Source organism: Vigna umbellata, chromosome 4 (genome assembly GCF_029865625.1).
Source record: "Vigna umbellata cultivar VRB3 chromosome 4, Vumbellata_1.0, whole genome shotgun sequence".
NCBI lineage: Eukaryota > Viridiplantae > Streptophyta > Magnoliopsida > Fabales > Fabaceae > Vigna > Vigna umbellata.
In genome coordinates, this window is record NC_142168.1 from 25,586,424 (window position 1) to 25,613,612 (window position 27,189).

General features: G+C 33.0%; 1 long non-coding RNA gene across 1 annotated transcript; it reads left to right on the forward strand.

Moving 5' to 3' along the window:
• Nucleotides 1-17,714: 17,714 nt before the first annotated feature.
• LOC148199690 (uncharacterized) lies at nt 17,715-20,834 on the forward strand. The gene is made up of 5 exons (XR_015785546.1): nt 17,715-18,021; nt 18,125-18,566; nt 18,690-18,838; nt 19,936-20,055; nt 20,135-20,834. It is a non-coding gene; the product is annotated as an uncharacterized LOC148199690 (long non-coding RNA).
• Nucleotides 20,835-27,189: the final 6,355 nt, after the last annotated feature.

Below are 27,189 nucleotides of genomic sequence, written 5' to 3' on the forward strand. Positions count from 1 at the left end.
TCAAAAATCTGTATTAAGAGCACAAGATCATCAAGTGAAGAAGCACAACATCTACTGATGGATCGTAGGTGATTGAGTATCTACTAAAGGATACTATTCTATCAAACACTTACTGATGAGTGTTGATGAAAAGGATTTGCATCTATTGATGGATGCTAGGTGATTGAGTATCTACTAGAGGATACTATGTTTGTATACACCTACTAATGGGTGTTGGTGATAAAGATATGCGTCTACTGAAGGATGCTGGAGAATTTTGGGTTAGGCTCGTGACATTAAACAAGCGCTACCTGGGATGCAACCTAGTTGATTGAATTTACTTTTGTTTGTTTGTGTTGATTTTGTTCTAGTTGCATTATAGGGATTGAATGTTTGAGTGATGTGAGAACCTAAATACAATGAGTGAGTGAGAGGCATTGGTATAAGACACCTAGGGCAAGCTAGGAAGAAGGTGAGTTGATGTCGCCGTTGAGCGCGACTATTGGGTGGACTGGTTTGGTTCAATTGGGCTCAGCAGGATTTGCTCATTAGTTTTCATACCCTAGGGTGCGTTTTGGTAGGCACTTTCAGATCTCACTCCTCCCATACACTTAAGCACTCTCCCAAAAGTTCCCTTCATTTTTCCCTTCTTCCCCCTTCACAAAACCTCTCTTCCATTCATTTTTGCATCAAGTTTCCATTCAAGTTTGGGGTTTGGTGCCAAAAATTTAATTATAACTTGGGAGTTCAAGGGTCCTCTCGTTGCGCAATCACTAGGCTTGTTGGGCACCTAGGCTGGTGTTGGGTGCCACTTGCGCTGGGTGCTAATCATCTAAGGACTCATGTTTGAGTGGTGTTGGGCGATAGTAGGAAATGTTGGGCGATGACTGGTGACTTTAAAATTAGTTTCTAAACTTCACAATGTGTTATTTGAGGAATATAAGTGTGTAGATGTTTGTTTATTGATGCTACGAATGTATGAAATCTGTTAAGTTATGGTTGTAGATGAATGGATTTTGAATGAGTTAATGATTATATGAATGAAGTAAAGTGTGGTTGTTTTGGAGAAAGGAATTGCATGGAGAAGTTCCATTTGTTATATATGTAAGGAATTGCATGTATGTGATTGATGTAAAATTCTAAGGTTGGAGGTTATATTAATACTTTAATAATCATTCTGACTCAAGTAGAGTAGGATATATATGGGTATGTGGTGAGAATTACAGAAGATCCTAGTCTAAAAAACAATGTAGTTCTCATGACCGTAAAGGATTAACGTTGTTAATGATAGGGTGAGACCTATCCTCTACACTGTAGTAAAGGTCACTATTAGTTCAAAACCTCCCAAGATTTGACATTAATATTTGTATCTAGATAATTGAGTTTAGAATAGTCTTTGATTTTATATTTTATATCTCTATGAGATGTTGGAGTGCATTGCATTGTGATATAACATGTTTTATGAATATATGATGTTTCTTTTATATATTAGCTTACCCTCTCTTATTTGTTTGTTATTTGTTTATATTCTTTTTTTTTTGCGATCACCTTATAAGCAAACAAATATACAAGTTTAGGGTTTTCTCTAAGAGATGATGAACCGGCCGTTAGAGTCGTGGAACAGTTATAGATCCTGTTAGGTATATCTTTGGAATTGAACCATAATTAGAAATTTGAGATGTGCATGTCTTATATTATTATAATCTTATTTATTGGATCACTTTACTAATATATATATATATATATATATATATATATATATATATATATATATATATATATATATATTAATATTAGATAAACTATTTTATGAATATTTGTAATAAAATGTTTCATTTTAGCATTATTATGTTTTTAAAATGAAATGTTACATATTTTATTTGTATATTAATTATTTTAATTTATAGTCCTATTTTTTATATTATTAATTGTATTTTATATCTTAAAATTTTTTTAGTTAAGTTTAATATTAAGTACCTTAAATATATTTGAAACATTTGCTTTAATAACAAAGGTGTTGGTTTAAAATCAAGAAGTTAACATTGTAATATTAAAATAATAGTTATAATAATAGAAAAAATAAACTAAGTATATTATTATCATTAATTTTTTGACGCATAATATTTAATGAATAAAGTAAATATTGAAAATATGATTACCATTACAATAAAAGTATAATGAATCAATATAAAACTACATTTAAAAATCATTTATGTATTCGACATGTTGCTTAAGAAGTGAAATTATATATAAAATAGTGTTTTATATTATCATGTAACGATTCTTTTATTATACAAATATTATATTTAATAGTATAAAACTATTAAATAGATGATAATTCATGGCAGTTAAAAGAGAACATAATAGTGTTACAATCATCGAAAATAATCATGTATATAAGATTTTCTACATTTCCAACTCAAGCAACTTAAAACTGATAATAGGTATTGCATAGTTTTTCAAATGATTTAAAAAGACAGTTTCCATGATCCTATATTTACACAATTGCATCACCTTCTTCCTCCTAAGCTAGTTCAACCCTTGTATCCTCATCTACTAACATCAATGAATAATGATCATTACAAAAGAAGAACATACAAACAACACAAATCACAATATTTGCAAGCGTAAGGTAAATTTTGAAAAGAAATATATATCATACTTAATGAATAATGTTGTATCACAATATAATGCAGTCAAATAAGTAATGTTATTGTTTCAATTCAACGTAAACTAACCACTAAGCATTCAAAATATACATTTCAAAAGCAAGGTAAAATTAGACTCAGTTGTATACGTGCATTTAATGTCGGAATCTCTAGAGACATGCACTTGTGATGACCTCTACTATTCTGTAAAACCATTGTCAATGAGTTTCATCCAACCACTCATGAGGCCATTATCCTTCCTTCATACTAGGATCTCTTGCTACTCTTACCATATATCTCCTTACTTGAATCCTTACATCAATGCATACACTAAGAAAACACTACCATAAAATATTCCTATAAGATTCCTGAAATTACGTTAAACACATACTTTCCTCCATAAATATGATTCCACACCAAGATCGTAATACCAAACAATCACCCATATATTTGTATTCATTCATACTAAGTGATATCATGTTCATGATCAATTACAACCAATATGTATATTTCATATTTCATCATACTTATCAACCAACATATATACATACATTATGTACTTGTTTCACCAAGTTTATAATCCTTATTACCCCTACAATATAGTACATTCATCATAAATTCTTATACCACTTTCTTAGATATATTTCACAACAACTTAACAACACATGTATGAATTGATCATGATTTTAGAAGAAAAAAACTACAACTTCCAACAAAAATAGAAAATTTATGTTCTTGTATTCAAATTAAAGATAATTAAAAAAAAGGACGCAATGTTAAAAGAATCAACTCATCCACTAAAATAAAACAATTTCATCCAAGAACGATACTATCAAAGTTTAATTTATCAACTTAAAACTTGAAAATTATTAAAATTAAACTAGTTTATGTTACTTGTGATAAACACTTCCCACTTCTTCAAGTTGGCTCCAACACTCACAATCTCACAAGAAATTTCTATCAAGGTTTTGATAAGTGGGAATCAAAGAGTTCTTAGCCGTGATTCCAAAGCTGGGAGTAGAAGAAAGTTTTTTGAAGAATGAAGGAGAATAGAGAGAGGGAGAACTATGAAATGTGAGATGATTACAATGGGTGTCCTCCTCATTCACCGGCATTGTCATGAATTATATTGAAGTGGTAAAGTGATTATGGACTCTATTTTGTTACAAGTTTCTCTTTTTCTTGATTATAAAGAGAAGACAAACTTAAAAAGAATGTGATACAAACACCATTCCTTTACGAGAAATGTCATGAATTTTAGCTTTAGAAAAATAACATACATAAAAAGAAAAAGGTAAAAAAATGGAGATGATGCAAAATAATGAAGTGTTCACGAATATTATAATTCTTTTCAACAACTAAAATTTTTAACCTCAAAAATTAAACTTATCATAGAACTAACGTGGGTACGACTTCCTCATATCCTCCTCTAACTCCTAAATAATAAATTCACTCATTCTCCTATCGTAGACAACCTTGACTAAATTGATGAACTTTTCTCTAAGTTTCTTTGTTTGACAATCATTTATACCACTAGGCTACACCTCCACTAGGAGATTTTCTTTAACTAGCACATCTTTTACTTTAGTCAATTATGTCTAAGGAGCCACTATTTTAGAAAATCCTTGTGTAAATCTTCTATAAAACCCAACCAGACCCACAAAACTTTTAATCTCCATCACAGACTTAGGTCACTTCTATTACAACACAACTTCAACTTAGGTCCACAACTATCCTTGAGTGGATATTACATGCCCTAGAAACTGTACTTCCATCATCCAAAACTCAAACTTGGATCATTTGGCATATAACTTCTTCTTCCTTAGAAGGCCAAGCATTATTCTTAAGCGTCAGTATGCTTCTCACGAGTCTTGGAATAGATAAGAATGTCGTTTATAAAGACTACGACAAACTTATCTAACAAAGAGCGGAAGATCCTACTCACATAGTCAATAAACAGTGTGGAAGCATTAGTCACGTCAAAAGGAATAACTACATACTCATAATGTTCATATATGGACTTGAAGGTTATCTTTTGCACATCATAAGCTTTAATTAAAATATAATGGTACCCCGATCTTAAATCAATCTTTGAAAACACCATAACATCATGCAATTAATCCATCGAATTATCTATCTCGACAATGGGTACTTGTTTTTCATGGTTAACTTGTTCTATTGTTTGTAGTCAACACCCAACCCAAAGTTATTATCTTTCTTCTTCACCAACAATACCAGTGTTCCCCATGGTGACGCGTTTGACCTTATGAACTGCTTCTCTAATAGCTCTTTTATCTGCTTATTTAACTCAACCAACTCTATTGAACAATACAATATGGGGTCATTGATATTGGTCTTGCTCCTAACACCAGATCAATTGATAATTCCATTTCTCTCCTAGGAGGAAACCCTAGTACTTCATCCGGAAATACATCTTCAAACTCCTTTACAACAAGTATCTCTAGACTTCTATCATCTTTCTCAATGTCCAAGTTAGTTAAGATAATAAAACATTAAGACCCTCCTTTAAAACTTGATGAGAGGATAATACTATAATTCTTCTATGTTGAGAAACAACAACTTCTTCTCATGGTAATCAATAAGAATGCAATTTACAGATAGTCAATCCATTATTCCTAAGATCACATCTAATCCCTATAATGATATGCATATGAATTTGACTTTGAACTTACACATATCTCTAACACTACCGGACATCTAGCACACATCTGGACTAAACCTAAAGTTGGAGTAGATACCATTAAATGATATTGTAACTCCTTCACAAGAAACTACTACTGAGAAGAAAACCCCTCTGGAACCCTAAGGTTGAGACTAGAGTATGATTTCTTCCTCTCTTGTACTAAGGCTTGGACCCTAGATGGTCCTCTGACCTTCTATTGTTGCTTTTGCTGAGCTTCAACTTTCACCGTAAACTTCTTCGTCACCCTTCCTTTTTCTACTAAGGTGAGAAATTATTTAACAGAGAAAGGTGTCATCATCAACTTGACATCCTTTCTCAAACCATTCTTAAACTTTCTGCAATGTCATTCTTCATCCATGACTATGGTGTGTAAATGTCCCAAGTGTCTAAACCCTGTGACATTCTCAAGAGACATGTTCCTTTGCACAGGCTCTAGAAACTCATATCTCATACTATTTGGGAAATATTCAGCAATGAAGTTTTGTTTGAATAAATCCCAGGTCACCACTTCTCCATTCTCCTCTAACATTATCCTCATGCTAACCTAACGGTGCCTTGCTTCTCCAATGAGTATGTATACGGTATAAGCCAATTTGTTCGGGCACCTCTTAGCCTAAAAAACTCTTTCCATATCTTTCATCCTTTGATCCGCTTTATTCATACTTGTCTTCCCATCTAACTTTGTTGGGTGAAAAATCTTCCACACTCCACTCTTGTGATGGAGGGGCTAAGCTTGGGAAGGACAAACTGTTGTCCTATTTTCCTTCAACTGCATTAATGCAACCAGGTTTCGCTCTTAGGTCGCCCTCGTTATAACATGCGTGAGACATTCATCCTTAGGAGTAGACTATTCTTTTGCCATTTCCTTTTGTGTTCATAATTTTATATTTTTAAAACAATTTTTTTTATATTTTAGATTGTGTATTTGAAAATATAAATAAAAAATACATTTTAATTTATACAACACAAAATATAAATTTTATATTTCAAATTGTATATTATGAAATACAAAATATTGTATTTTATATTATATATGTTTCAGAGTATAAAATATAAACTACAGTTGTTCAAATCTCAAGTTTATCGAACAACAATTAAAAAATACATTTTAATTTACACAACACAAAATATAAATTTTATATTTCAGATTTTATATTAATAAATACAAAAAAAAATTGAATTCTATTTATATATTTTAAAATATAAAATAAAAAGTACAATTATTTTGATTTTGATCGTTTCGAAATCTAAAACTCTATCACAATTTTGTTCTTAAAAAATAACTTAAAAAGTAAAAAAATATTTAAACATTTGATCTCAATAATTTAAATTATATATTTTAAAATATAAATATATATATATATATATATATATATATATATATATATATATATATATATATATATATATATATATATATATATATATATATAAACTCTCCTATTATTTTCACAACATTATTTACCTACCTATGTGGTGCATAGTGACTATAAATATAGAAAAATACAAAATAGGTTAAAAAATAATACATTTTAATAGGAATTATTTTCCGATTTGGTGGCGGTTTTGTATGAAATTCAGGTTAAACTGTCAAAAGCTTTTCATACCCATAATCCCCATTTAAATTCCACCTGACCTTTATCTACTCATATCCAATTACGTCGCAACATGGTGAAAATATAATATGGCACATTTATTCTAAGAGGGTAAACTCTCATGCAGTCTCACATCTTTGCTAACATGTAAATGTAAATATTTGATCTCATACATTAATTATGGTTATTTTTTATGAAATATTTATTAGTTAATGTAATATAGGGAATCCAAATATATTGTTGCATTTTAACCTGAACACTGTTCTCTTCGGCTTCACCTCTCCAATTACTCACTGAAACTGTTCTCAAGAAGTTGACTTGCAAAGTATAAATGGAGCATTGGTAATCTCAACAAAATTTGAAGGACACTGGAATGAAGTTGTCAAACACTTCTTCTTCTTTGTATAACGAGAGTTTGAGCCTCGAGAAGTGTGAGGATTTGTGTTTGAAAGACTGTTCTTGCACAACATTTGCCTCTTCCTCGTTCAATCTCGTATAAAAGCTGTTGTGATATTGAACTTCCCAGGTAACTTTGTTTGGACTAATTTTGAGGATGCAGTGCGAAATAATATACACGTTATAGTTTAGAAAATTTTCTTTCTGCATTTGATCTTGTTTTGTCTTGTGCATGATTAACGGGAAATAACATTCTTAATCACTACAGGAAAGAGTGCCGAGAAAGAGAAGAAATTGATCATGAAACTTCTGCACAATTGGAAGAGGAAATAGCAAGGATTCCCAAGGCTAATCCATACCCTTACACCACCGATTATCCCGTGGTACAGAATTTTGTCAAAAATACTTTTTTGTCTTCACTCACTAGTACAAAATGTGCTTTTAAACTCGCACATTATACTTCTGTTTACATCAAACCGCTGCCTATTCAGTCGCGGTGGCAGTTTGGTAAATAAAGAAACCTTATAGGCCTCGGTTAAAAAAAAACCGGTGCAAAACAGCTATACTATTTCGGTTTTAAAGGCAACCGGTGCCTAAACATGGTCAGAAAAATAATACTGCTTCGGTTGCACGCAGAACCGAAGCATAAAGATCTGCAACACGTCAAATCAGTGAAGAATAGGCACCGGTTAAATTAAAGAACCGAGGCCGTATAGGCCCAGATCCTCGTGGCCCACGACCTAATTAAGGGTGAAACTTCTTTCCCTCTTTCTTTCCCTCGCACACCGCACACCGCACACCGCACACCGCACAGCAGCAGATCTCTTTCTTTCCCTCGCACCAGATCCCTCAGATCCTCATCTTCAACGCGCCCCAGCAGCCACGCTTCTTCCCTTTCTCTTCTTCCCTTGAGGCGCGGCGATGCGAGGTGAGGTGCGGCACTGCGAGGCGCCGCGAGGCGCGGCCAGGTGAGGCGCAGCGAGGCGCGGCGATGCGAGGCGAGGCACTACGAGGCGCGCCCAGGTGAGGCGCGATGATGCGAGGCGCGGCGATGCGAGGTGAGGCGATGCGAGGCACGGCGATGCGAGGCGCGGCGAGGAAGGCGGTGGCGCGTTGCGAGGAAGGCGGCAGCAGCAGCGGAGTGAATCGATTTTGCATTTTAGGGTTTCTGAAATTTCATTTTCAGATTTGGGATTTTGTTCTTGTTTTTGCAATTTAGGGTTTCAGTTATTCATCTAATTTTGGGGTTCTTGTGTTATCTGAATTTGCTCATTTTGTGAAACGTTTGCTGATTTTGTGAAACAGTGTGCTGATTTTCAGTCCGTTTCAGTTCGTTTCTCAGTTCATTTTTCAGTTCGTTTTTCAGTCTGGGATTTGAAATTAAAATTTGAAATTGAAATCTGAAATTGAAATCTGAAATTAAAATCTGAAATTGAAATCAGTTACTGGGATTTGAAGTTAAAATTTGAAATTGAAATCTGAAATTGAAATCAGATACGAAAGAGGGTAAAGAAAAAAAAGTATCCTACTACCTCGGTTTAGGTTCTAACCGAGGCCGTAGAGAATTACAAAATGTCACGGTTAAGAACCGAGGCAAAAGGACTACCACTTTTTGTCTCGTCTGAATATGCCTCGGTTCAAAAACCGAAGCCTATGGCTAAAATGAACCGGTGCCGTATACTGTTCCTGCACTAGTGACTAGTTGAAAAAATTGATGAAATTTACTGTGAATATCATGCAGATCCCACCAAAACCAGAACCAAAGCAATGCACAAGACGAGAGCAATTCCAATTGGAGAGTTTGATGAGACATGAAAGGGTAACCAAAAATTTCATATAGCTTGTTCTTGTGAGGTTTTACAGTGAAAGTACTCAAATAGTTTGTCTATGACTAAGTTTGGGTTATAGTGGATTGGTTGACAAAGAGTGTCCACTTTCTTGCGGTCAACTTGAAGATGTCTATGACAAAGCTGGCTCAACTTTACATCAAGGAGATCGTTCGGTTGCATGGAGTGTCATCTAGCATAATTTCAGACCGAGACCCTAGATTTACCTCTCGGTTTTGGCAATTGCTTCAGCAGGAATTGAGAAGTCGTTTACAAATGAGCTCAACTTATCACCCTCAAACGGACGGCCAGTATAAGAGAACCACTCAAACACTTGAATACTTGCTAAGAACGTGTGTATTAGATCACTTGGGAGTTTGGGATGAAGTCTTGTCGTTAATAGAATTCACCTACAACAATAGTTTTCAGTCCAGCATTGGAATGACACCCTTTGAAGCTCTTTATGGGAGAAAGTGTAGAACACAACTTTGTTGGTTTCAAGAGAGAGAAGTGGTGTTAACTGGACCGGAAGTCATTCAGCAAACGACCGAGAAGGTGAAACTGATTCAAGATAGGTTGAAAGCGTCCCAGAGTAAGCAGAAGTCTTATGCCAATAAGAGGAGAAAACCTCTGGAGTTCACTGCAGGAGATCATGTTTTCCTTAGGCTGAATCCGACTACTGGCGTTGGCAGAGCCGTTCGGCCTAAGAAGCTATCGCCAAAGTTTATTGGTCCTTACTTACCAAATTCTAAGGGTTCAGATTTTCAAAAAGTGGAAGACAGGTGGCTGCAAGAGAGTGGACCGATCGATTTTAGCAGGATGTATTTAAGTTGAGATTTTGAAATTCGTTCCCACTTTCTGCATGCACCTTTCTTCTCCAAACTGTTGAACTCCATTTCTCCTCCTTCTCTCTACAATCTCCACCTTCTCTCTAAGAAATTCTAATCTTTTCTTATTCCAATCACCACTCATACACCGTTTGAACTCTACCGGCATCAAGGGCTTTCATTTAAATCGATCAAGTTGTGGTTTTAAGCCGGTGATTTACTTTCTCCTTAGAACGTTCGTTTTCTTTGACATGCAAAACCAGATTTCTGGTTGCATGAGTGAATCATCTTATCCTGAGTATTTCTGGTCTTCTGTTTGGTTTAGTTTCTTAAAGCGTGACTGTAGAACTCTAAGGTTTCTGGTGGTGAACTATTCTCTGCAAACTATGAGTGTTCGGCTAAGCTTTAGAGGTAAGGGAAGCTTGTAATTTAATTAAGTTTCTTGTTTGATGATTGTTTATTGCTGGAATGGTGTTATGATTGATGATTTGGTTGATGTTGAAATATTGCATGTTGGTTTGGAAGTATTGATAATTGATGAAAGCCATGAAATGAGTAGGATTAAAGTCTCAAAGTGATTCTGTAATAATCTACAGAATTATGTAAATTGTAACCGAGAGTCATTCGTGACCGTTTGGTTTTCCTTTGGTGTGTTCGGTCTTAACTGGATTCTCCTTCTAAAGAGAATTGAAGTTAATGACCGTTCGGTCTCCGGTTGGTAGGTTGTTATACTAAAATACGTAGTATGTTTAGTTTTCTATGTTCACTTAGTCAGAATATTCAAATGAGTTAAGTAAATTATTACGATAGTCATTTCAGTACGAGAATAGAGGTTAGGTTGTTTCCATGGTCGGGTGTATATATATATATATATATATATATATATATATATATATATATATATATATATATATAAGTTTTTAACTAGAGTGTTCGGTCTCTACAGTACGAGGTCTGAGAATAGTACTCGGTCTCTTCAGTGTTCGGTATTAGACTAAAACTAATTATTATTGTTAGTACTCGGTATTGTATTAGTTCTCGGTTTCTTTATGGGATTTCGTGTTCTTCGTATATTCTGCGTCAAACAGTATTCGTTCTCACTAGTGCTCGGTCATAAACCAAGTGCTCGGTTTCAGTGGTGTTCGGTCTTATAATATTTCTTAATATAATTGCATTAGGTATTAAGAGTGATCGGCTAAACTCCTAAGCGTTCGGTCTAAGTTAATAGTGTTCGGCAAGTTTGTAGGGTTCGGTTTTAAATTCCCACGTTCCACCAAAAGTTATTATAATTTTTGGTTAAGTCTAAAATCATAGGTATTGTTTAGTATTTGTTACATTCTTAGGTTTTCTATCCAGTGAATTACTGTTCTGTAGTAACTGTTGAGTTTCAAGTAAGTGTCGAAATATTTTCAAGAGTGTATAGTTGATTATGAGCCTTATCTCGCATGGACCGTTCGGTCTTGTTTTGTGTACAAGTGGAAGATCGCTCGGTCTTACGCTAAGTGTGCTGTTAGATGAGTTTAAAAGGTGGTTGTTCGTTCGGTCTTGTTTTGGGAATGGGTTATGTCTTTCTTAATTCAGTTTGAATGTGTTAATGTTAAAGTATGATGATAATGGAAATGTGATATGAATGGAATGGTATAGTAAAGTATGAATGTGGACAAAGCTTAGTTGACGTTTATCCTAATATTCCGTGATTACTCGTTCTCACGTAGAGAAGGGTAACTCATGTGTGGGAATGGTAGGAGGTCCTAAGGTGAATTTTGGCGGAACGGACTAACCTCAGGTGCACTACAAAAAAAGCATTTATTACCGACGACCAAAATCCGTCGGAAACGTCAAAAATCCGTCGATAATGGCATTTTTCCGACAGATTACCGACGGGCCTAACTCCGTCGATAATAATGTTGTCGGTAACCTTTACCGACGACTTTTTATGGCCGTCGGTAATTACCGAAGGACAAATCCGTTGCAGCTGGTGAGGATATCCCAGTTATTACATCATCCGGGTGGAAAAACGTCGTAGTTACACAGAATTCATACAGTCCCGACAGTCAGAGTGATATGGTTGGTCATTACATGCTTTGACGTATGATTTTGGTTGGAAGTGTATGATTTGATGATTGCATGATTAATTATTTGATTGTATATCAAATTTATGTGAAATACATGTTTTATAGAATTAATTAAATTACATAAGCTTACCGTGTATTCTTCCTGTCTGGTTTGTTTTGTCTGTTCGGTCGTGTTGTCCAGTTGCAATGATCATCCTGTGGATGTGAGCAGAATGAGATAAGTTGCTGGAAGAAGCTCTGGTAGAAGTGGAAGTGAAGGCCAAACCTTAGAACCGTTCGGTTAGTATTACTACTTCTATTTTGTAGAACCGTTCGGTTAGTATTGTTGCTTCTATTTTGTAGAACTGTTCGATATAGATGATTTTGGAAACTGTTCAGTCTAAGCGGTAGAATTGTAAAGTTTAAATTATGTAGTATTTTGGTAAGGTTGTTTGATCTGAATTGTATTTCTTAACGTCAGAACTGAACTGTAATATTGTTAATACGTGGATATTCTAGATATGGTTTATGCTGTATTTTTGGGATATTACATTTAATTTGATTATTCAATTATTGATATTTTATTTTTAATATTTAATGTTTTAAATGTTGTATTTCATTGTGATTTATTATTTGCATTGTAAAAAAAATTAATTCTGGTTTATTAGTTTATACAATAAATAATTAATTCTATAAAATCATTTGAGTCATAAAAATAATTAAATTATTTTCATTACTAGTGTTTTTGAAAACTCCAAATATGTATATCAACCAAACTACCCCGGTTTTAGGAAACTCTCATAAGTACCGGTTGTTTTCAAAAAATCCCTTCAAATACTCGTGATTTTTAAAAATTTCCTGCAACTATCGGCAGTTCTTAAAAAATCTATGTTCATATCGACGGTTTTTTAAAAAATCCCTATAAGTTACGGTAGTTTTAAAAAAACTTTCACAAGTAGCAGTGGTTTTACACAAAACCGTCAAAAATTATTTGTTGACGGCGATTTTCTAATCGCTTTCCCAACCGCTTATAATGTATTTACTGGGAGTGTCAATAATAAAAAAAAAAATACCTAATAAAATCCTAAATTTTTACACTGACGTAATACTTTGTGGCTAAATGGACTTTACTCTTTTATCACTACAAAAAAAAAGGGCATTACCGAAGGCCCAAATCCCTCGGAAACAGCCAAAAGCCGTCGGAAAAAGACATTTACAGACGGCCTACCGACGGCCATCGAGCCGTCGGTAAATCTCTTGTCGCTAACAATTACCGAAGGCTTTTGGCCGTCGGTAATTACCGAAGGCTTTACCGAAGGCCAAAAACCTTCGGTAAATACGTCGATCTGGTTCATCTTCTTCCTCTTTCCCCTTCTCCTGTATCCTTCGTTTTTCAGTTTTTTTTACCCAAATTTCTTCATTCCTAAACCAAAACAACAATTTTATTCATTCCAAAACCAAAATCAAAGGCTACACTTCGGTTCTTTAATTGTTTTAGAAACCCTAAAATTTAAAAAATCCCAAATGGCAGTGAAGCTTGCACGGTGGTGTTCTCCCATGGCAACGGTGGTGCTCTCCAGTGACGGCAGCGGCGCTTCACCCACGGCAGCGGCGCTTCTCCCACGGCAGCGGCGCTTCTCCCACGGCAGCAGTGGCGTCCTCCCACGGCAGCGGCGCTTCTCCCACGGCAGCAGCGCTTCTCCCACGGCAGCGGAACTTCTCCCACGGTAGCGGCGCTTCTGCCGCAACAACGGTGGCGTCCTCCCACGGCAGCAGTCGCGTCCTCCCAAAGGCAGCGGTGGCGTTCTCCCAGCGGCACCGGTGACAGTGTGGGAAGATGGTTGCACAGCTGAGAAAAATGGGGGCAGAGAAGGTGAGAAAAGGTGAGAAATATAGCAGAGGAAGCGATTTGTGAGTGATAAAAATGTATAAACTTTGCGCAGAGAGAGTGAAAAAATGGGCGGGAATTTTGCCGCTCTTTTTACCGAAGGCTTTACCGAAGGCTTTTGGCCGTCGGTAAGTACCGAAGGCTTTACCGAAGGATTTTGGCCGTCGGTAATTACCGAAGGCCCATATCCGTCGGTAAAATACATTTTTTTTCATCCGTCGGTAAAAGCCGTCGGTAATGCATCATTTACCGACGGAACTAAGTCCGTCGATAAAAAGCCGTCGGTAATTCCATGTTTTATTGTAGTGTATCATCTAAATAGAATTATACAAAAAATGTATAAGTGGTACCTAAATTCATATATAAAAAAATGAAAATTTTACAAAATAACAATTATGTTTCTTTAATAATTAAAATAATATTAATTTTTTCAAACAAAATAATGTATTAATTTGTATATCAAATCATGTTATAAAACTATAAAATCATAAATTATATAATTTTAAAATAACAAAATAACATGGGAATAGATAACCACTATAGTCATTTAATATCCCTCCATAAAAAAATTTCCGAACTCAATTAAGAGTTCCTAAATTTATAAAATCCTAAAAATATATCTTTCTTATTTTAAAGTTGAGATATATTCCATTAAAAAAATGAGTTAGTTTGATAGATTCAGTTTTTTTTACAATTAGTTTGGACCAAAAATTGGATTAATAATGAGAACAAAATTCTTGTTGACATAATTTTTGGGCTAAAAAAAAGACGAAATTGATAATTTATGTATTATGTTGGTACGTTTTAGTATTTTTGCGTCCTCGTCGCTGTGTCCTCGTCGTTGCGTCCTCGCCGCCGCTGCGTCCACCGTTGGTGCTGCCTCGCCGCGTCCACCGTCGTCGCACATTGCACATTGCAGGAGGAGAATATCGCGAGGCGGAGAAGAGGCAGAGAAGAGGAGAGGTGCTTTGGGGAAATGATCAGGCTTTTCTCGATTTAAAGGCCAATATTATTTTCAGACACCAGTTGCTTAACAACCCAACGAGACTGCCACCGCGTTTTGATATGCTTCGGTTGAGTAAAAAACGAGTCATAATGTACGAGTTAAAAACGTCATTTTTTACTATACTGAATGACTTTAACTTTATTTTTAAAACTTATTTTCAATAGTTTTTTTATTTTGTCTTTAAGGAAAAAATCCATGTGAACCTACTAAATCATCAATAAAATGAACATAACATTTAAACCTAAATGGAGAAAGAATTGGAGTAGGACCCCAAACATTAGTATGAATTAAATCTAAAATTTCATTATCATGTGAGGAAGAACCTTTAAAAGGCAACATATGCAATTTTCCAAATTGACAAGTTTCACAAAATGTGAATGAGTCACTAGATGATATTTTCACATTACATTCCTTCAAGACATTTTCTAGAACTATATTGTTGGGATGTCCATGTTTCCTATGCTAACTTTCTTCAAGAGATATGTAGAAATAAGAGTCTTTATTTTCAAATAGTTGATACAAGCCATTTTTAAGTTCTTTTAAAAAAGCTTTCCTTGAGAGTTTGTCTTTCAAGAAGCAACAATTTTCATCAAACTCAACAAAAATATTGTTGTCAATAACCTTATAGGATGAGTATAGATTCAGGGAAGAAGATACATGATCATTGGCTCCTCACATGACATGGTCTATAGCATGAAAAATTGGTAGCACATTACCTATAAAAGAAGTATTTGGAGAAAAATTTGTACCAATTTGATTTATGTAGGAAGTAGTTGTAGAGGATCCTAATTGTGCTTGTTGTGGCAGCAGGGCTATCAAATGTTGATATTGCTGAGGAGTGATTTTTAACTCATTCGAGTCAGATACTTGATTGTGATCAATGATCTTTCAGTGTTACTTGTGGCAACATTGTTTACCATAACAGGTATGTGCAGTTTATGCCTAGGAGGGTAACCATGCTTCTTAAAGCATTCATCAACCGTGTGTCCAGTGATATTGGCAAACCTTTGAGTTGTATGAACCTAAATTTGATCTTCCGCCAAAGCCTCCTCTATTCCTCTTATCCTTTTATTGTATGAGGATCCTGAAGATTCTGATGGATAACCATTCTTTTTGTAACAATTTTTAGCCATGTGGTAATCTTTTCCACAGAATGTGCAAGATACCTTGTTAGTGGCATTTGTTGTGGCTGCATTTAACATACTCATATTACTCATGATAAGATTTTGATCAATGGCAGCCATGAGTTGGTTTCTAAAGAAACGCAAAGAAATCAAGAAGGGGCAAGAACCCAATGAAGATCAGAGGCACAACAGAACTCTTCAAGAGCTCTGATAGCATTTTAAATAATGAGAATCATCATTCAAACTAAGTATTGAGATTATAACAAAATTAATTATAATTCTATCTAATCTACAGGCTATATGAACATAATAATAACAAACACAAACAAATATATTTTAAATTTCTACTTTTTGTATAAATATAGAAATAGAAAATATAGTTAAATATTAAATACATCAACATAATAAATATAATTATATTTATAACTAAAATGATTTGATATTTATAATAATATTTATTATCTTCTAAAATAAACATAAATTAAAAATTAATTAGTATCTTATGCATATTTAAATATTTATTGTTATTATTCGGTGCACTTTATTTTCATTTTTTGCACTAATATTTTTAAATATGTTTGCTTTCAAACGTGTTTTATGAATATTTTCAGTTAATATATTTGTATTAAATATTTTAATTAATATATCAATTCATTTTAAACACATAATTTTTTATAATTTTGAGTTGTTTATCTCGTTATTTTAAAAATTTTATTTGTTTTATTTGTAGATTAACTATTTAAATTTATATTACCATATCTTTCATATTATTAATTATATTTTATATCTTAAACTATTTGCAGCTAAGTTTAAAATTAATTACGTTAAATATATTTGAAACATTTGGTTTAATAAGGTGTTGGTTAAAAAAAGTAGGTAGCATGGTAATATTAAAATAAAAAATAATAATAGTAACAGAAAAGAAAAGATAAAACAAACCACTGGTACAAAATTTATGTGGAATTTAAAAAATTTCACTTTAATTTAAGGTTGAATTTTGTAAATATTTTACGTTAATCAATTTTTTTTAATTAATTGTAATCTATTTTTTATAACTTAATGATGAACATAGTGGAATATCAACATCAAACAATAATAACCAACAACAAAGAAATTTAATCAAACAACAACAAACAAGTTCAACTAAACAACAACAAACAATTTCAATAAAAAAATAACAAACTAAGTTCAATAAATAAGTTCTTTAAAACAAAAACAACACAGAATAAAGTTTGGACATAGTGAGAGAGAAAAGCAAAATGCGCAGGACAACAACACCAAAATAATCGGTTAAAACAAACAAAAATCATACATAAAGTAATTAATTAACATGCATTTGTATCGAATGAAAGAAAGATTACATGTGATGCTAGTCAAACTTGGTTCGAGAAAAATTTGAGAAGAGAAGAGGATACACTACAAAAAATATTGTATTTAGTAGGGATTATTTTGGGGAGGTTATTAAAAACCCCCTCAAATAAACATTATCTAAAATTATTTTGATAAATCATCTTAAAGCCAAGAATAACGGAGGTTTTGATTTCTTTTGGAAGAGGTTGGTTAGCTTAATAGATTATAATACTTTTATTTTTCATTTCCCTCACATTTTTTTAGCATTCCCTCCCAAAATTTTACTTTTTTTCACTCCAAATTTTAGATTCTTCTTTTCTAGAATTAGAACACAACAAACCCAAAAGAAAGAAACCCTTCGTGCCTCAGCTTCTTCCCTGACCTTTCACTGTCTCAGTTTTCTCTTCACCCTTGATTGACCACCTCAATACGGTGGAGACGCCCGTCACCGTGGAGGACTGGCCACCGTGGCCCACGAATTGGGGGGCTGAAGAAGCAGCACAGCGTGGAGTATTGGATGATGGGGTCGCTTCTCCACGACGTCGAGGGCAGAGAAGTGGTTAGGGTTTCGGATCCGCAACTCACCAATGCCTTCGTGATGGGGCTTATTATCTAGCACTCAAGGTATCCAAATCCAAGATGCATCGTGATTTTTAGGGTTTTTAAGAAAACTATGGCTATCGCTATGCACATATAATTAACTTCATCTGTTGTTTTGATTTTGAAGGTTGGATCCCAATGCACAAAGGTAGGATCTGATAAATAGTAATGACATGATTCCTTTTACAATAGCTTGTCTGAGGAGGAACTTACACAAGTACAGGATTACAACTTTGTCCACCCTGGTAGTTCACTTCTTGGTCATTTCTAACATTCTGTTCATATTAAAGTATAATGGAATGTTCTATAGCCTTGTCTCTTTTATTAACTTGCATTTTTTTAAATTTTGAGAATGAGGCAAAACATTTGTTCATTTTCATGTTTTTGTTATTCTAGTAAATTAATTATGAACTCGTTAACTAAAGCTACATGTTAGTGAATTAAAACATTAGTTAATGGTAATGCACTGACAGTGTAAAATAGTTTTCTAGTCTTTTCATTCATTGCAGAGTGAAGGAGAAAACATGAAGGCCGTGTGGAGCCCTGATGCCAAATTAGTTGTTATTCTTGTAAGTTTGCTAGTCTTTTGATACATGATAAGATATATTCTATGAATGACCAACTTTACATTCTAAGTAGAAATCTTCAAGTCATATTCATCTTCCTTATACATATATATTTTCCGTTTGCAGACATCTACCTTCTTTCTTCATAGTTTCAAAGTCCAGTTCTCAGATAAAAGAATGCACACTGGTGGTAGACAACCCTCTGCTTTCTACCTAGCTATAATTTCTCTTCTGCTTACAGAGCAAGTTCCTTTTGCAGTAAAGGATTTGTTTGTGTGAGTTTCCTTCTCGTTTTAATTTTATAATTTTCTTCATCTATATGAGATGAATCAAATTGATTGAATAAAACTATTAAACTACTACTGGTATGGATTGTGGAATGTGAATTGAATAGGATTTTTTCTTAGTAATTAAAATTATATATCGTCCATTTTATGAAATTATGTTTCAAGAACTAAATTAGTTTAAAGAACTAAATTATGTTTCAAGAACTAAATTAGTTTAAAGTAAAAATATAAAGCAGCACCTAAAACTTAGAAGTTTCTCTCATCTGATACAACTTTTTCTTTTAATATTTCATTAAAAACTGATAGATTTTTGACATGTGATTGATAGAGTTTATAAATAGAACCTGATCACAAAACTCTGTGAGTGAACAAATATTACTCATAGATATAGTTTGACATGTTAGTGATGCTTCTTACTCCTTGAAATCCTTCATTCTTAATCACGAAATACATATATGTTAGCTACTGTTCTGTTTGACCCTTACACTATCATAATGTCAGGTTCCATAGTCTAACCACATTCTTTGATAGAATTGAATTCTATCTTATTTATAATAATTGACTTGGATATTTGAGGTAATCCTTGCTAATAATTAAATGCAACATTGATGGCCACGACAGCGTAATGGAAGATTGACTTCACACTGTAAAGTCCTCTTCTTCTTTCCTTTTTCAAATGTTTTAGGAAATATTTTTACTTTTAGGTGTAAATTACATTTTAGTTAATATTCAACTCTATATTGTATATATTGTACAAGGGCCGGTTTGTTTTGAACTATATTTATAGTCTTTTAATAAAATTTTTATGTTTTAATTATTTGTTTTAAGCATAATTATATATTATAAATTCTTTACATTTGTTGAAAGTTGAAACTAATAGCAATAACTTTATATAATATTGTATTTGTCTTTAGTCTAAAACATGCATTTCCTTCTTAGTCTATAACATTATGCATTTTCCCTTTAAAATCTTGCAACTTTAAAGGAGCACATTTCATAGTCTTTAGTTACATTTGTGAATATTGTCTTTGTATAATACATGTCTCAAGAGTGTTCAAGTAATGTGGTCTATTTTATATTTGCAGGTGTTAGAATTTTTTAACAGTCGCATGGATGCCCAAAGAATAGATGGTGGATGGCCAGTCAATGAAGTACTCCAAGTGGTAATTGTAAACTGTCGATCTTGGCGTGTTGATGGGATGAAGGTAAAATGAAAATATCTATCATTTGTGGTTTCTCATGATCACTTGCTTTGCTTCTGTAAGACTGTATCTTGTTTGGCAGATGTTTACTCAACTGCACTTCACATATGAACAAGAGAGTCACCCAGAGTAGTTGTCAAGCAAGAGATGATGCAACCTAGTGCCAACATTAAAGACAGGTAAATTCCTTTCTATATATTTATCTTCTTGTTCTTTCTAGTTTGCATATCAAAGACAGGTAAATTCCTTTCTATATATTTATCTTGTTTTTTCTAGTTTGCATATTGTCATAAATTTTTGTATGAAGAATCTCAACTTTGTAGGTTCGGAAATGGATGATGAATCCATTGTTCATCTTGTTTATCATGCTTACAATCTCACAAAACTTTGTATGTATATCATCAACCAAAGATTAGAAGCAATGAAAGCAGGAGAGTCTACGAACAATGACTTGTTGGACATACATTGTTGAATTTTAAAAAAGTAGTGATGGAGGAATGAGTTTAAGGGAAGTAGTTGATGAAGTGAAGCTCTTTTACTTCGCAGCATAGGAAGCAAATGCAGAGTGTCTCATGTTAAACTTTTATCTGAGTTAGTGATTTTGTTTAGGTTATCAACATTAGTCTATAGGTTTTTAATTGGTCTTGTAGTTTTCGACCAGGTCAATCTTGTAATGTTATCTAAACATTATGTACTTTTTTATATTTACATTGTAATTGTGAAGGAATGTATTTATATTATTTTAAATCATTAATAAAATTAATTTGAATTATTTTTGTATATTTTACAATTTTATATATTTTATTATTTTTTATTATTATTTCAGCAAGCTCGTGAATTGAATAACATATATTAATACAAAAAATAGTGTAAAAAATACAAATATTTTTTGTAATCAAATAGTTGAAAATAAAGGAGGTTAAAAACTCCCACAAAATAATAACCAGTAATAAAGGAGGTTTTTACCCTCCACAAAAAAACCTCCGCAAATTGAATTTGATACCAGGGGTTGCAAAAAACTCCCGCAGATAGGTTGTGGCGACTCAAACTGCGGCGGTTTGAAAAACCTCCAGAAATTATTTTGCGGAGGGTAAGAACCTCCGCAAATTGAAAAAAAAACCTCCACTAAATAGCATTTTTTTTGTAGTGATATCGTGCGCTGAGTCCTGCTCAAATTTTATTGAATGCACTAACCTTTTGACATTAAATTTAAAATTCATTCGACATTTTATACTCATTTTTAACGTTGATTATTCAATGGTTTGACGTTGAACGCGTGATGTTTTACGTGGTTTTTTACTAGTGAATATATTATTACCATTATTTTTTTGAATTATAATATTCAATAAATATAGTAGATATTGAAAATCAGATTATCTTTAAGATAAAAGTATAATAAATAAATATAAAATTGTTTTTTATGTTAGACATTAAGAAATTAATTTATATATAAAATTGTTTTATTATCATTTAATGGTAATATGATAATTTAGAAATTATATTTTAGAAATGACAGTGTTTTAAAAAAATAAGATTTTATTATTTTAATGATAAAATATTTAAGTATAACTAGAAATATCATTATTATCATCAAAACAATGAATTCAATTATTTTAATAATAATTTTTTTAAGTATAATTAGAAATATAAAAAAAATTCATTAAATAAAAGATATTCTATCTTTTTATAAACTCTTTTCTAACGACTCTTTTTCTTTTCTCTAAATTTTCTTACTATTTGTTGATCATTTTCTTCGTCTAAGTAGGATTGTCCCTTGCGGTGAATTCGTCAAAATTAATCGATTAGTTTCTATTTTTGAGGTAAGTTATTTTTTCGCTCTTTTCTCCTCTTATTCGCTTTATTTAGGTTGCATGTGACGTTTTCCTGCTTGCATGTGACCCTTGTGGGGTTTTTTCTTAATTTTTACTAATCAATCTCTTTATTGACATTGTCAGATCGTTTTGAATATTGTCTAAGCTTAGAAAAGGGTACTACGCAAGTTTGGAGATGTTTTTGCTGTTTAGGATCTTGTGAGATACTTAGTCAACTAAGGAAAACTAATTTTGATATCTAATGTGGGAGCTTTTCCAATTTTGATGATTTACATGTTTCTACTGTTTTGAATGTTGAGAATGAATTTGGTTTTTGATATGAATCCCTTTGGGGTGTGTGTTTGGTTTTGTATGAATTGATTGATAATTTATGTTGGGTGTTTGGGATTGTTTGGGAGTGTGAATAAGACAATTGAAATATAAACAATTGAGCGATTGGTATCTTGTGAAAAATTGTTTTGACTCAAAATACTGAAAGAAGAATACCAAATTTATCAGTTAGACAAGTCAAATTTTGCGCAATCAGTGAACAAAAATGTTGGTTTCTAATATAGCGTGCGCTAGCCCCGTTATGCAGGTCGGGAGCATTTGAGCTCTAGGGAACTGAGTTCCACATTATAGAATTGAGCATCATACTTTGTGAATGCTTTTGTCCTGATTGGCAACAAGCCTATGCTGAGCACCACTTTTACGAGAAGAATTGAGTGCCACTTCTTGCGAGATGTTTGGCGTGGAGTGCCATCGATTTTATGTTTGTCATATTTTTTTCCTTTGGTTGTTTGAGATAAATTTATGATTGGTCTTATTTTTGTTTATGATTTTGATTGTTATTTAATTGAGGTGAAATTATTATGTAAGCATGTATGATGGTAGTGCTTAAGAAATTTCAAGTAGAATTTTTTTTTGATAAGTGAGTGTATGTATTGATGTATGCGATTCACTAAGAGAGTATTTTGATACTCTAACAATCTATGATTATAGGTAATGTTACATACGGATTTTTTTTATGTAAATATATATGAATTTTTCTGCATATACTTACCTACGAAAAATTCGTATATAATTACTTTTTTTAAATATTAAATATTAATTACTAATATAATATCATAAAATTTGCACATTAAGAATTATTTAAATAATTAATTTAATATAAATTATTTTTTTTCTGTAACTCAAATTGTTCTACTAATGTTTTCAGAAAAAAAAATATATAAATCACACTTAAAAAATTTAAATGTGTAAATAAAATGTATAAATCAACCAAAAGTTAAAATAATATAGTATATTTAGAAGAATAACTTCAAATAATTAGAATAATTAAAGTGTATAGTTAAAAGTGTAATAATTTACGCGAAGTCAACTTAAAGGTGAAAAATGGAATAAAAGGTTGAAATAAACGAGTCAAAATGTATACAATCTCTGGTTCAGTTTGCATGACAAGAGAACAAAGAGCATCTCTTCTAGCAAGATCTTGAACTTCTAAGTTCTCTGCTCCGTTTTCTGAATAATAACTTTCATTGTTACATGGACTTAGAGTAAGGTTTTCTATATGTCTATTTTTCACAACTTTTTTGACAGTATCCTGCACATCAGAATTAAACAATATCCATAACTTATTATTAAAGACATAAATACAATTAATATTTTATTAACAAAAGTGTAAAAAGTCAATAATATTAGTGCCTCATGGAGAACTCACCCAGAAATGTTACAACTAAGCCCTATTTCTTGGGATAACTCCTTCACAATGAGTGGATAATTTATCATCAAAATTTTACTCTGCAGTAAAATATATCATCCACAGAAGACTATTAGTCTTAAATCTTTCAAAAGACAGCCAAAAAGAATTCAAAAAATTATATAAATGGATTATATAGTATTGCCTGCAAAAATCAAGACCAAATACTTCAAAAGTAAATCATATATACAATGTTAGAATAGCCATTTGTAATCCAGATGCACATGTACAACAACAGATTCTACACAAATCTGTCATATTTTCCTAATTGCATTTCTCTCAAAAACAAAGAGGATAAAATGTCAAACTTGTTATAGTTCATTGGATAAAGAGGGCAAGGAAGAGGGAATAATCAAAATCATGAAGAAATCACACAAATAGACACAAAGAAAGTTGCAGAAAAATAAAATCAATACTCCTTAGAGTACACTGAGAAAACTATATGATGTTACTTTAACCTGGTTTAATCAACACGAATGTTAGATACACAAAAATAGGTCACACTCAGTTGATATCAACAACCCGTTTAATCATATGAAAGTTTCTAAATTCAATCAAAGTAGATTCTCAATCAAACCTAGAAACCCTTAAACTCATATATGCATGTGGATTCAAACACCTTATGATGCAAAAATTATTGTTTTTAATATGATTGAGAGATGAAAGACATAGAAGAAAAATAACTCAAATCAATAATCAAAAGAAATAAATTCATCAATTCAACTTAACTTCAGAATCCATAATGAAATTACATTGGAATAGCCTTAGGAGCCAACCCTCCATGAATGGAGTGAAACATATGATAAAATAAAAGTGAGAGGAGTGATGGATGATAACCTCCAGTGGAGGAGTCTGAGAGAATGAATGAGTTGTGATTTCTACCTTCCTTAGATCTCTTTATATAAGGCTTTATACAAGGCTGGATTGGACTTGGACTTGAATATTCTTTTGATAAAATTTTTTATCTTATATCTTTCAAATATTCATAAGATTTAATTAGTTGTTAAGAATATGTGATAGATGTTTAAATTAGTTATCAACTGAATTGTCCTTGAAATTTCTTTTACGTCCTTCTTAATTTTCCAAAATTGTAGAAAAACCTCTGAAAATTCTTCTAATGTTGAACATTTCATACATACAACTATGGTGCATATATGTTTTTGAATTTTTATTTAACTTTTGGAATATTAGTATGATTACTTTTAATAAATATACTTAACTTTATTGTTATAGGTATATGGACACCAATCATATATGCAAACAATGATGAATGAGTCTAAAAGAGAATTGTATATCGCGTCACACATTGATGATATGTGTTTCTCAATATTGTCAACTTTTATCAAAATTTAATCAATAAACTAGTTGTTGGTACATGTTAGGGGCCATTGGCAAATGATAACGATCATTCCAAAAAAGGCACAAGATGTATGGTTTTGTTCTTTTCATATGAAGATGAAATCAGATTTGAAGTCCTTATTACAAACGTAGGTATTACATTCATTAATATCAATTCATTATGATATTAATATATTAACTTATATTTCTAATGTTTCAAATTTGTTAAGAGTTGTGGCTAAGCCTAGAGCACAACAAATTGAAATTATATATCCTAAGGTTGGAATTTGTTGCTCTTTAACTTATTAATTTTCGTAGTCAAATTTAAACCATTACATTGACTAAGTTCTTTCACATGTTTAGTGTAACAAGTAGACATATTCCTGGGCATGTGGCTACTACATCATGTCATGGATGAAGACAATAATCTGAGCATGAATCACAACATATTGGACTGAAGTAAAAATTTACATTTGAAAGCTTACAAATACCAATAAACTTTTCACATTTGAATGAATTTAATAGTAAAGTTTCCTTGATTTTGCAGCGGTTCAACTGTACCAATTCATTACCAAAGGTCGTAATAAGGAAGATAAGAGGGGAATGGGCAGGATATTTGAATAAACATTTTAAATATATCTAGCCTTAGGTGTTTTTTGTTTTGATGATATCATATGTTTAGCTTTTAGTTTTACTTATGAATTGACAATAACACAATTTAAATAAATTGTGAATTGATAAATTATGTGAATATATATGAATTGAAAAACTAGGTTCTTTTGTTTTGATGATAGCATTTACTTTAGTCTTTTAGTTTTACTTTTGAAATGGAATTGATGAATTGATGATAGCATGATTTAAATTTTGAATTGATGAATTTTGTGAATATATGAATTGAAAAACTGATTTTTGTATTTCAGGCCTCGTTAAATGAGCAAAAATGAACCAAATTAAAATAAAAAAACACTAGAGTTGACGTCGAAATATACACTACTCGACATTAATATAAGTATATCAACGTCACCATGTACACTATACTGATCGAGGTTAAACCATTTACAGTGGATTACCATCAAAATGCAACGCAATGCAACCACTAGTAAAAAAAGTAGATTCTAACGTGCCATATATGCTTCGGTTACGCAAAACCCGAAGCGTAAAAGGTTATATACCTCGGTTACACCTTGACCTGAGGCAGAATGGTGAAATTGCCTCGGTTAGAAGAAGACCCGAGACTTATCCTCTACTTTTTGTCTGACAACTTTTTGAAAAGGCCCTATTGCCTTGGGTTGCCACACAACCGCTGCGTATACACTTGTGCAAGTCAGGCTTTTCGCCTATATACTTGCTGCACCTGACATTTCAGCACTTTATACCTCGGGTTTGGCTCTTAACCGGTGCCATATTGTGCTCTTCACTCTACTTCTCAGATCTTAACCTACACACGCTTCATTTGCACAGCCCAACAACTTCTTCTTTCTTCCCCTCTACGGTTTCTTCCACCACTGCCACTCCTTACCAGTGCTCTCCCATTCTTCCTCTCCCTGTTCTGTCAGTGGTCTCGCCTGCCTCTTGCTCGTTGTCGTTCTTGGCGCCATGCCTCCTGCTTGCGTCGTCGCCCCATTGGTGTCCTGCCGCTGCTACCTGCCATGCTTCCCCTAACGACGCCGCTTATGTCGCTGTTGTAGCCTCTGCCGCTGCCTCCGCCTCTACTTCCTCTGCCACTGCCAAGCCCAAATGGCCAAATTTGTTAGGGTTTCTGCCTCCTCCCCCTAAAATCAAAGAGAGTATCTTCATCTTCATCCATCGCTCCAGATCGCCAAGCCCAAATTGCCAAGTTCCACCAGATTGGCGAGCCTTCCTTCATCGCTGCCGCGACACTTGTCGTCAAATCCTCACCGCGAGTCGCAGCTACCATCTCACCCCTTAATGGAATGTTGTTGCCGCCCTAGTCCGACAATCTTCTTTTTCGAACAAGTTTTGTTGTGAGGAGACACGCATTTGGGAAATCTTGGGTCTCTGTTTTGATCTTGGGTTGGGATTTTGTGCTATTGTTTTGATTTTGGGTGTGTGGTGCCACGTGGGAGAAAACGACAATGGATAGCTTGTGGTACTACATTTCATCCATGTCTGATAGCGGTGGCATGATTTCGTTTGTATCTCTTAACAACAATGGCATGTCATTGAAATTTGTTGGCCTTTTGGGGTGTTGTACGTAATCCTAATGTT